Source organism: Topomyia yanbarensis, chromosome 3 (genome assembly GCF_030247195.1).
Source record: "Topomyia yanbarensis strain Yona2022 chromosome 3, ASM3024719v1, whole genome shotgun sequence".
NCBI lineage: Eukaryota > Metazoa > Arthropoda > Insecta > Diptera > Culicidae > Topomyia > Topomyia yanbarensis.
In genome coordinates, this window is record NC_080672.1 from 208,881,810 (window position 1) to 208,895,100 (window position 13,291).

Here is a 13,291-nt window from a genome sequence, read left to right on the forward strand (position 1 = left end):
CAAAGCACAGCAGATCGTCTAATTTTGTCGGCAAAGCGGCTGCAAAGGCATACTACGCATAGTGATATAATCGAAACATTACTGTATATAAGAGATTAATACAGAATGGATAGAAGCATCAATTGTATTCTTTGAATTGTTTTTTACCATTTAGTTTCAAGATATTCAATCTCAAACTTTGAAAATCGTTTTTCTCGAAATGTGCAAAATGGCGCTTGTCATAAGATAACACAACAGCGACGAGATCAGATAGACAAACAACATCCCGCACGATACTGTACCTTAATGTGATCCGGGGGCATTTCCACTAAAGCAGTATTACACTGCCGTTCTACGCCCAATTGTCCCATGTTGCAAAACTGGCAACTGAGAAAAACGCGATTGAAGATGAAAATTGTATTAGCCATCTGGAGGGATACGGTGTAACAAATAAAGCTTTATTGTCCAAAACTACGTTCATGGCAATCGTTTTCATTATAATCAGTCCAGTTTTTTATTATAGAGATTCAATTAACGTTAGTTTTTAAGGAAAATGTTAAATGGGACTGTTATGCCGAGAAATCGAGCGGAAACCGGAAAGTTCTACGCATATCAGTCCCATAACGATCTATGTAAATGATGTTCATAACTCATTTTTTTACAAAAGTGTATGTCGTGAGTTTTTCTGTTACTCGGGAGATTTGTTGCTTTATCAAAATTGGACATAGGGTAAAGTACCTATTTTTACACTATTTAGAAGGGTACCTCACAAGATCATTAATTACTCTACCTACACTCGATGGAGTGCATTAATTTGGCATTCACAACCTTGCTTCGTTCTTAAGAACCAATCTAATAACACAAATGGCCTAAAAACGATAAAATGCTAGTGTTTGATCGCAACTAAAGTTCCAATCGAGTGCTCCAATTGTCGCCCTACCATTTGATCCAGTTTGTTGAACAAAGATAGCAAACGCTGCACTAACCAATGGCTTCAAATGGGTAGCGTGATAATAGAAACATTGCGAAAATAGGCTCATTATCCTAGATGCGTTCGCCATGTTATGCAAGCGACGATAGTAATGAAGAGCTTTACAGGATTGTTCTCACTGCTGTGATTAATATTGCCACTGCCATTTTTAATGATCCTGTATTTTTCCATCAATTTTTTCAGTGCCCGACATCTAGCGTAATGTACTTCTTAACTAAACGCTACGTAATTATTTTTTTATTGCACACTTTTTTGGGATTTTTGTTAGTGGGACAATTATGCGTAGAATATCAACAATGGGACAAACAGACTTGGTATTTTTTCACGAAGTCTTCGAACAAACTTTATGATTTGGATGTGTTTTCTGAAAATATACATCAAAAAGGACTGTTTGGTTACAAAAAGTGAAAATGACCAAAAAGCAACATGGGACAATTATGCGTAGAACGGCAGTACAGTGATGATATCAAAGAAATTTGGGATACGATTATTTTCTTTTTAGTTAAGCTACATTGTGATCAATTTTAGTACTTAACATGGCGACCTTAATTATTCACTGTCATGGTTAAATAATATACAATGTGGGTTTAGGACCCAATTCTTTCAGGAGGCACCCTTTATTTATTGCTATATTTTAAATTAGATGCATGCTAACACTCACTAACACAAATTGCTTATTCTCTCATATATACTCACAATTTCATTCCAAAAGTACAAACGTGGCCTTCGCGATAACACAAACCTGGTCACAAATGCAAACGCCCGCGATGTCACCAAAATTCAAACACCCTGGTAATTAAGTGAACGTTTGCACCTAAAAATTTACTAACGCGGTCTCAAGCATCAACCCACCGCTCGCGCAATCATAGATCGGTAACGTCCGCAAGTCTCTATCATTGATCCTAGTAGCCCAAACTCATGCTTTCAGTTGGACCAAGACGTGCACGCGCGATCATTAAAGCACACGCGAACATGCGAATGGCCACACGTTTATAAAAATAATATGTCCATGCGATGTTACAATTCTCGGTCCTAGTAGCATCCAATGCCTTCAGGTGGACCAATCAAAAAGTTGATGCTCATATCTACCAAACTACACCTTCCATGGCGACATAAAAATCGAACTTATACTCACGAAGTCACATACACGCGACAAACAAACATACAAATGCTTGAGCCCTTCGTGATCATCCACGCAACCTACACCCGCGCTCTCGCAGACATGATAACATCCCCGTGATAATATGAACATCTCAGCACTTATAAACATTCAAACGCGATCTCAAGCGTGAACCTACAGTCCCCCGCACTCGCGCGATCATGTATTGGTCACGTCAGGAAGTCTCTATCCTCGATTCCAGAAGTCTAGGTCCATGCCTTCAATTGAATCAACTAAACAGAAAGCTCTCATATCCACTGGTTAACACGTTCCATACCGACATGACCAGGAACAATAGTGATATGGAGTAACTCACTCCCTGTCAGAATGTGATCCGTACACCGAAAACTAAATATCAGAATAACGGTCCGCGTAGCCATCCAAAAGCACACGCAAATATGTGAATGGTTACAGAGTTACAAAATCGAATTTATTCACGCGTATTTTTTTGCTAAAAATGCTCATAATTTTTGAACTAAATGAGCTATCTCAAATCTGTCTATATAAACAATATTCGTCTCTTTAAGCTCTAAAAGTTTTGTGAAGACGCTATTGAAGGAAAAAAATATTTAAAAAGTTATAATGAAAAAAACTGAATGTTTTAGGGTTACCCTATCACACATTATAATGGCTGTGAAATTAAAACCATTAAAGTTAGAAATATGACGTCCTCCGCAAAGTTGCTTGAAAAAGATTGTACTACAATTTTGCGGAACACTTGATTGTTTTATCTCTTCTTGTTTCGAAAATAATTTCTGGACCACCCTAATGTCACCCATCTCAAAAGATGCCTGAATTAACACAGATTATTTGTTCCGAAGACATGAAATTTCTAGAACCAGTAGTTTAGTCGCAAATGTTTTTGTCATCCTAAATTCTGGATTCGGACCACTGTACATTGGAAAAATCTTCACGAAAATCAATCAGCAATACTACCAATGCCCCCAAATACATTGATTACTTTTCATGAAGATTTTTCCATATTTGGATGTTTGGAAAGTATCAACCGCAGCAACTGAAAAACTCAGACATTGAAATGTACTTTTTTACAAAGAAGGAGCTCAAAACTTGCTCTGCCTGCAAACTGTCAAAGACGCAAACATACCTCATCGCCGCTGAAGTTTATTGTAAGTTGATTTGTAAGTATTATATCGAGAAGCAAACCAATGCTCATGCATATACCAAAAATAAACGATCACACCAAACTGTTCTTAGTCAATGCATAAATAAAATAAAATACTATTTGCCAGGTACCTCTTCTACGAACCGGTCATAATATTGGACCTAAACATAACACATCGATTGGCTGACGGATTGATGGATGTTACGTTTCTAAGGAAAATCATCCAAACGCTCAGCATTACGAAGCTGCTGATCATGTTCTACATAAATCCGCTAGATTTCAAAACACCGAATCTTTCGATACCATGGTGGCGTTTCCGAGGTGCGTTTCATCATATGTTGAACGTGAGCTGGAGCCGACTTGTCACGACCACGCAGGACCCGAAGCAATGCGGAAATCGACATGGCTTACTAAATTTGCTTTCGACTGTATATTCCATGTGCCATCCTACTATCGTTGTACTTCATTCTACGACAACCACTAAGAAAAATCTAGGCCAATCCAACTTGATGCTATAGGTAAACAGCCAATGTATAATGTATTAAAATTTAATCACGTATGTCGTTTTTTCAGGTGTTGAGCGGGGTCATCACATTTGGTAGTTTATTCGTTTTCTTGGCACTTGTGAAGGACTTTCTTGGGAAAAACTGTTAAAAACTTAATCTACACGGTAGTCCACGCTGGATACTAATCAAGACACATTAACCTGCCCAGAAGTTGTTCTCATCCGGTCATCGTGCTGCTGCAAAATTACAATTGCAAACTCGTCCGAGTTGGATGTGTCCGATTGCTTCACGTATGGCTTTCCTGTGTACTAGTTTAGATTTCGGTACGTACGAAATCGGACGATACCATTTTATCGTAAATTAATATGATTACGTATTAATTTCACAGGAGTACCTTATGTCTATGTCACTAGAGCTGGCTGCTGCTGTAGCAGAGCACGAGTGCGATGAAGAAAATTAAGCCGATTGCGAGGAAGGATAGGATGAGGAAACTTGCACATGCCGAAATTACATTGATGATGAAGGACATGGTGGCACCGGTCTCGGCAGTCTTGTAAGCATCGAAGACGAACTGCCTTCACGAGACGTTGATTTGTCCAGCATGGATGTTGCGGAAAATAATCTCGCTCATGATCCCGGCTCTGGAAGTACGCATTGGAAGCGAAAGTTGACTGAGAATCGGATGTTGTTCAGAAGCGGCACCGGTCGTACTATGGGATTCGAAATCGTAGGGAATAACTGTGACAACGCAAGCTCGGAGTCCCTCAACTTTAGTAGGATGAAACGGTTAGCTTTAGATTCGCCGAGAACTTTACTCAGTCCGTCTAATCTTACTTCAACGCCAACATCCTCAACGATGAGAGAACGAAAGACTTCCCGAAGTATAATCCTCCTCCCGAGGTAAACGATTGGTTGCAACACTTCCAGCGATGGACTCCCGTCAAACGTCTGGTGGCAGTAGATCTGCTGACCGAACATTACGGCCCGACCCATGTGCGGCACATGATGACGGTTATCGAACCCCAATTCCCGCGAGATTTTATTTTACTTCCTCTGAAAGAGCTCGCACTTTAAGTGCTGTCCTACCTGGAACCAAGAGAAGGAAAATAGCAGGGAAGCTGCCATCGTGATGGAAGCTATGGGAGGTGACCGTCCGAAATGGGGACGTGCCGGCAATATGCCTCCCATTTCGTCCCAATGGAAAGTGGCGTACATGCGACAACACATCATCGAGATGAACTGGCGCTCGAGACCGATTCGTACGGCTAAAGCACTAGAAGGTTTCGATGACCACGTTATCACGTGCCTTCAGTTCTGCGGCAACCGAATTGTATCCGGTTCCGACGACAATACGTTTAAAGTGTGGTTTGCCATCACCGGAAAGTACCTTCGAACATTGGTTAACTACACAGGTGGAGTCTGGTCGTCACATATGGCTGGAAACATAATCATTTTCGGCAGTACTGACCGCACGTTGAAGGTGTTTTTTTTACAATGGAGAAGGCCTTTACGTCCTAGCCCAGTACACGTGCTATTGGTAGGGTCCAATCTACCACACGGGGTGCACTGGGGGCGTGTCGGGCTCGAATGGTGACCAGCCATTAATACCGACTAAACTCCATTGGGCTCCGCCATCATTCCACCCAGGAACTACCACTCGGTATTACTTCTGGGAGGATGGCTGTATTAAGTGTACTCATTCACTCTCACTCACGCGTTCATACATCCTGTATGAGGCTTACTAGGGTGCTCTCTCAATCGCACTTTGATTCACTCTCAAACACTCCCACATGAGACTGACTTTTGTGCTCACCTTTTACGTTCCATGCGAGGCTGACTTGTGTGCTCACCTTACTCATTCCTTGCTAGGCTTACTTTTGTGCTCGCCCCACCCATATCATGTGAGGCTGACTTGGGTGCTCACCCTATCACCTGATTCACTCTCAATCGTGCCATCCCATGTGGGACATTTTTCTTAGGCCCCACTTCTGACATACCATGCGAGGCTGACTTGTGTGCTCACCTTTTTCATTCCTTGCTAGGCTGACTTTTGTGCTAGCCTCTACCATACCTGTGAGGCTGACTTTTATGCTCACCCTTAACATGCCGTGTGAGACTGACTTGGATGCTCACCCTTTCACTCCTCTGCCACGCCATGAGGCATCGATAGCTAAGTTCCAACATACTACGCTACGACCCTCCCGTCTTGGCATGAGGCAGTCCACTTATACGCCTATACACTCACTCTTCTGTCTTGCTTCGGGGTGGCTGGGTTTACCCCTTACGCGGTTGCCATTCGCTGCGCCAAACCTGCCTCGGCATGAACAGACCATTCACTCCCTTTTTTGCGCTTGGCCTTTTTCGCTCCAGCTAACCAATCACTAGTTAGCCGTGCCCGTCGTCTGTTGCTCGGTTCGCCAGATTACCTGTAGCCTACTGGCAATCTGGATGGTAGCAGCAGAGAGGGCGTTCCACTTCTCCACCGATTGACACATCGGCTGAGTAAGGGTATCAGGGGTTGTGTCCCAGCCACAGACGTCAAACATTGCTCTTCTTTCGACGTCGAACCGATGACATACGAACAGTATGTGTTCGGCAGTTTCATCTACACCTGGGCAGTCCGGGCAGACTGGGACCTCCGCGTGCCCGAACCTGTGGAGGTACTGTCGGAAACAGCCATGGCCTGACAGGAATTGTGTCAGGTGGAAGTGAACTTCCCCATGGGGTCTTCCCACCCAGCTCGATATGCTAGGTATCAGCCGGTGGGTCCACCTACCTTTCGAGGAGTTGTCCCACTCACGCTGCCATCTGGCGACCGAGGTCACCCTGGTGCGCTCGCGGGCTCCCCTATTTCCACGTAGCTCAAAGCACTCCTCATCTTCCCGAATAACCAGCCCGACTGGCATCATGCTCGCTATCACGCAGGATGCATCGTGTGATACCGTGCGGTAGGCAGATATCACTCTGAGGCACATCACGCGGTAGGTGCTCTCCAGTTTCTGTAGGTAACTGGTTACCCTCAGTGCTCTTGACCATGACGGGCTGCCGTACCTGAGGATAGATACGGCAACGCCTGCCAGTAACCTACGTCTACTGGCGCACACCTTTGAGCTGTTGGACATCATTCTCGATAGAGCCGCAATAGCAGTCGACGCTCTCTTGCATGTATAGTCGACATGGCTGCCGAAGGTCAGCTTGTCGTCTATAATGACTCCGAGAGACTTCAGACTTCGCTGTGAAGTGATCGCGACTTCTCCGACATGGATAACTACGTTGAAGGTGTTTTTTTTTTAACAATGGAGAAGACCTTTATGTCCTAACCCAGTACACGTGCTATTGGTAGGGTCCAATCTACCGCACGGGGTGCACTGGGGGCGTGTCGGACTCGAATGGTGACCAGCCATTAATACCGACTAAACTCCATTGGGCCCCGCCATCCATCCCCAGGAACTACCTTTCGACATTACTTCTGGGGGGATGGCCGTACTTAGCGTACGCTCTCACTCGTGCCTTACATTCTCGCACACTCGCTCCCATCTTGGCATGGGTAGACCATACCTTCGTCTATCATCCGCCAATTCACTCACTCTAACTCCTCGCCTGCTGCTCGGCGCTCCATGCTCTCTGCAGCCGGCAGGCAATCTGAGTGGTGGCAGTCGAAACTGCGTTCCACTTCTCTACCGCTTGGCACATTCCCTGTACAAGGGTATCAGGGGTTGTGTCCAAGCCGCAGACGCCTAGCATAGCGCCTCTTTCGACGTCGAAGCGGGGTCATACGAATAGTACGTGCTCCGCAGTTTCGTCGACACCTGGGCAGTCTGGGCAGACTGGGGCCTCAGCGTGCCCAAACCTGTGGAGGTACTGTCGGAAACAGCCATGGCCTGACAGGAATTGTGTCAGATGGAAGTGAACTTCCCCATGGGGTCTTCCCACCCAGCTAGATATGTTGGGTATCAGCCGGTGGGTCCACCTACCTCTCGACGAGTTGTCCCATTCGCGTTGCCATCTGGCGACCGAGGTCACCCAGGCACGCTCACGGACTCCCCTATTGCCACGCAATTCGAAACAATCTTCGTCTTCCCGGATGACCAGCCCGACTGGCATCATACCCGCTATCACGCAGGATGCATCATGTGATACCGTGCGGTAGGCAGATATCACTCTGAGACACATCAAGCGATAGGTGCTCTCCAATTTGCGACGGTAACTGGTTACTCCCAGTGCCCTCGTCCAGGACGGTCCACCGTACCTAAGAATAGATACGGCGACACCGGCCAGTAGCCTGCGTCTACTGGCGCACACCTTGGAGCTGTTGGACATCATCCTCGATAATGCCGCAACAGCCACCGAAGCCTTCTTGCACGCATAGTCGACATGACTGCCGAAGGTCAGCTTGTCGTCTATGATGGCCCCAAAAATCTTCAGACTCCGCTTAGAAGTTATCTCAACTTCTCCCGCTTGGATAACTGCTTGTTGTGCCGACTTGCGGTTATTGACAACAACCACCTCCGTCTTGTGATGGGCGAGCTCTAGGCCTCTCGCGCTCATCCATTCCGCCACTATGCTTATCGCGTGTGTCGCCGTTAGTTCTACCTCTGAGATTGACTCCCCATAGACCGCCAGGGTGACATCATCGGCGAAACCGACTATTTTCACACCCGGAGGGAACTTTAGTCTCAGAACCCCGTCATACATAAGGTTCCATAGTACAGGGCCCAGGATTGAACCTTGCGGAACACCTGCGGTAATAAGAACACTTTGCTGACCGGCATCGGTCTCGTATAATAGTACACGGTTCTGGAAGTAGCTTTCCAAGATCCGGTACAGGCCCACCGGCAGGCCAAGCCGGTGTAACGAGAGCGCGATGGCATCCCAGCTTGCGCTGTTGAATGCGTTCTTCACGTCAAGTGTCACTAACGCGCAATATCGAATGCCCTGCCTCTTCCGTTGGATCGCTATCTCGGCAGTCCTTACCACTGAGTTGATAGCGTCCACCGTGGACTTTCCCTTTCGAAAACCGAACTGATTACTTGACAGGCCCTCCATACCTTCTGCGTATGGAGTTAGCCTGTTGAGGATAATCCTCTCAAGCAATTTGCCCGTCGTGTCAATCAGACAGATTGGTCTGTACGCCGATGGGTCACCAGGCGGCTTCCCGGCCTTCGGCAACAGTACCAGCTTCTGCCTTTTCCATCTATCCGGAAAACGGCACTCGTCAAGGCATCTCTGCATAGCCAACCTGAACATGTTCGGGTTCGCCATGATTGCTGACTTGAGAGCGCTGTTTGGAACTCCATCAGGCCCTGGAGCTTTATTCACCGCTAGAGAATTAGCAACTGCAAGTAGCTCTTCGTTCGTCACCGGGGCCACCATGTCGTCCGTACCCGCCGTGCCTTGCGGCGCTGGGGGCCAGGGACTTATGGTTCGGGACGGGAAGAGTACTTCGATAATTCTCGCCAACCGTTCTGGCGACCGTTCAGGAGGTGAGGAGCCCCCTTTGGTCTTTGCCATCACGATCCTGTAGGCATCGCCCCACGGATTCACGTTGGCCTCCTCGCACAATTTGTCAAAACACGCTCTCTTGCTGCGCTTGATGGCCACGTCGTTCCACTCTACCCTCCTCAGTGCGGGCTCGCTGCATCCTACGTCTAGCTTGTAGGCAAGCTGACCGTAGGGCTGCGATCTCAGCACTCCACCAATATACCGAGCGTCTGCCATTTCTTGGCAGGGTCTTCCTCGGCATGGTGGCGTCGCACGCGCGTGATAGAACAGCTACCAGCGCATCCCCGCTTAGACCGTCGGTGTTGGCCTCCAGTCCCAGGGCCGCGGTGAAAACTTCGCTGTCGAAGTGATTGGTCTTCCACCCGCGTACCTGACAGGGATTACCCGCCCTAGAATGCTGCACACCAAAGTTGATCCTGAAGCGTATTGCTAGGTGATCACTATGGGTGTAGCCTTCGTCTACCCTCCAGTCCATGTCTGGGACCAAACTTGGACTGGCAAACGTTACGTCAATCCACGACTCGACCCCATTCCTACGGAATGTGCTAGCGGAACCAACATTGACTAGCACTGCGTCGAGTTTCGCAAGCGCCTCCAGAAGCGCTTGGCCCCTACCATTTGTATAGCGGCTGCCCCACTCCACCGCCCAAGCGTTGAAGTGACCCGCTATGACAAACGGCTTTCGTCCCACCATGTCAGACGAGAGCCTATCGATCATCTGGTTGAACTGTTCTATTGGCCACATAGGTGGGGCATAGCAGCTACAATAGAACACACCATTGATCTTGGCAATCGCGACACCCTCCGCAGAGGACTGTACTACCTCCTGGACCGGGAACCGACCCGTTGCACAGATTGCCGCCATTCCAGACCCGTCCGCCACCCAGTTGCCGTTGTCGGCAGGGACGTTGTACGGGTCGGATAGAAAGGCGACATCTGTCCCCGACTCCAATACCGACTGCCACAGTAACTTCTGAGCAGGTGCGCAGTGGTTAAGATTCAGCTGTGTGACGATTGCCATTGCTTCCTCTTTCCCGCCTCCCCGAAGGGACAAGCAGGTCCGCCCATAACATGGTTGCGGCCCTGCTTCTTGCTAGCGCAGATGAGACACTTGGGTGCCCTCTCGCATTTCAGCGCCTTGTGTCCCTCCTCGCCGCAGCGACGACACAACTTGCTCCTGTCTGGGCCCTTACAGTCGTATGACTTGTGGCCTGGCTCCAGACATTTAAAACATCGGTCCACTGAAGGCGGCTGGAGTATGCTAACTGGGCATACTGACCATCCGATCTTCAACTTCCCTTTGTCGGTTACTTTCTTGGCTTCCGCGGCCGGTAACTTGAAGTAAGCTACCTGCGTGGCAAGCAACCGCTCCCTGATACGTACAGAGTTCTGATCGATCTCGACGCCGCACTGCTGCTTAACGGCCGAGACGACGTCCTCTGCGTTTGTGATCTCGTCCAGTTGCTTACACTGGAGAGTCACTTCCGCTCCCAACGACCTCACCTGAGCGCCGTTTCCCAAGACCTCTTGGGCCAACCTCCTATACGTTGCTCCATTGGATTGTGATCCACGCTTCAACACCAAAATCATTTCGCCATCTTTGGTGCGTCTGACGCTTCGCACATCCTGTCCTAAATTCGAGAGGCTTTCGGCCGCCCGCATCGATTTTAGGACATCCGCATAGCTGCCCCCGTTGGTTTTCACCAGCAGGGCCTCTCCTCTATCCCTCGCCTTCTTCTTAGCGGGTCGAGGTGCGTTGGACTTCCGCTCCCTGCTGACCACCTGCCATTCGCCAACTTGTACCGATGGCGCCGGCAGGCTGGTGCCAGGTCGCTCCGCAGTGCGCGCCCGATTGGCGGCTTTCGCCTTTTTAGGCTGGGAAGTCGCCTTCTCGGGACGCCGCCCTGCGGGATCCTTCGCACCCGGATCCGCACCTCCCAAGCGACGTTTGGCCTTGTTGGTTGCCCGTCGTTTGGCATTGCTGCGCGTGCCTACATTAGGCCTAGGCCGCTTCGCAGTCTCCCCCTCCATTAAGCGTTTGGTGGCCGATAAGGCGAAATCTATCGCCTCCTGCGCCATCGTCGCTGCGCCGTGGAAGGAGAAGGCCTCGGTTTGGATACCGCGATCGGCCTTCTCTCTTTCCGTCAACCTCTTCATGTAGGCTACTTGTTCTTGTCTTGCGACTCGAACAGCCTGACGAAGCACCAGCAGGTTCTGTTTTAGTTCCTTGCTGATGTTACTCCTCCCGCTTGTGAATTCGATAATACTATCCAGCTGCTTGACAACTTCCTGCATCGCAGGTAGTGGTCCGCCAAGCGTGCTGGTGGTATTATCTCCTACCACATCCATTTCACCTTCGGTGCCGTTATTTGCGGCCACCTTCGCTCCGTTGTCAGCCCCTGTTGGGGGAGACCTCGCCAGACCCCCTTTGGCAAAGGGGTTCAGCGCCGTAAACGCTTCCGCCTCCTTATCGCATACTTTATTATTATTATTATTGCAAAGACTCATATTAAGACCCACGAGTTGCGCGAGAAAATAGGTCCGCCACGCCAGAGCTCCGCATTAACGTGGTAAGAGACACTTACTGTGGGGGGTGCCCAGGTACCCCACAGGCTCCGTTAACGATCGGGCATCTTTTTCACCCCCCCGATCATTCATCCCTCGGCACGGATCGCTTCACGCCTTGGAATTGGGGTTACCCCGTTTGGTGGGCCCATATCACCGGAACGGGTGGTCCGTAGCGCTATTGTATGCCGGCAACTACACGGCCCCCCTTCCCTGTCAGCATACGACCATAGTCCCAACGAGTTGGCTACCCGAACATTCCTATGGCTACTCGTATCCCAGCCGGTTCCGCGGGGAGGTAGAGATAGGAGTTCCTGGGCAAGAGGCTAAGGACCACTGTGGCTAACCACCGGGTCTGTATTGCGCATTGCCCAGGCATTTGCCGGCCACGTTGAAGGTGTGGAACGCTGAAACTGGCCAACTGCTACATACGCTATATGGCCACACTTCGACTGCTCGTTGTATGCATTTACACGGAAATAAAGTCATGGCTCTCGCGATGCGACTCTACGAGTCTGGGATGTTTCCGAGGGCACTTGCCTACATGTGCTGGTTGGTCATTTGGCTGCTGTTCGCTGTGTTCAGTACGATGGTAGACTAGTAGTTGCGGGACTGCATGGTTAAGGTGTGGAATCCTGAACGACAAGAGTATCTCCATACGCTACATGGCCACACTAATCAGGTGTACTCGCTAGTTTGATGGTATTCACGTCGTATTTGGCTTGCTTTACACGTTGGTCCGCGTGTGGAATGCGGAAACGGAGAGTTGCAAGCATGATTTGATGAGTCACCAGAGTTTAACATCCGGAATGAAGCTCCGGCAAAATATTCTGGAATAAGGGAATGCTGACCCGACCGTCAAGATTTTGGACATCATCACTGGCCAGTGCTTGCAAATGCTATCTGGCCCAACATGCATCAATCAGCTGTCACCTGTTTACAGTTCAATTCCCGCTTCGGAATCACCAGCTCCGACGACGGTACCGTCAAGCTGTGGGAAGTTAAAACTGGATAGTCCACTCGTAACCTGGTTGCACTAGAATCGGGTGGTGTGTGACTGATCAGCCAATGACACGAAACAAATTTGTGCCGTAGGGTCACGCAACGGTACGGAAGAAATCAAACTAATGGTACTCGATTTTGATGTGGAGGGTGCCTGCTTGACATGCTCATAAGTTTAGATAAGTATACTTGAAAAAATCTGACGCTAATAAAAAATTTGAAGCAAAAAATATTGCTGTTTTTGTTTTCATTTGAAAAAAAAAAGAAACCCCAAACAAATAAAGTAAGAAGAAGAAGAGCAAAATAAGGAGCACGACGATCGCCCGATTTTCTATAGTTCGACATCGGGTTCACGTCGGTCCGATTACGTCGATGCGTTTGACATATTCGAAGGTTGACGCGGTTTATGCAAATGGTGCAAAATTGCAGGATATAAACCCGATATCCTGCTTTGATCGGCCCGT

General features: G+C 48.5%; 1 pseudogene; it reads left to right on the plus strand.

Moving 5' to 3' along the window:
- The first annotated feature begins 4,359 nt into the window (after nucleotides 1-4,359).
- LOC131687606 (F-box/WD repeat-containing protein 7-like) lies at nucleotides 4,360-13,025 on the plus strand (annotated as a pseudogene).
- The last annotated feature ends 266 nt before the right edge of the window (nucleotides 13,026-13,291 follow it).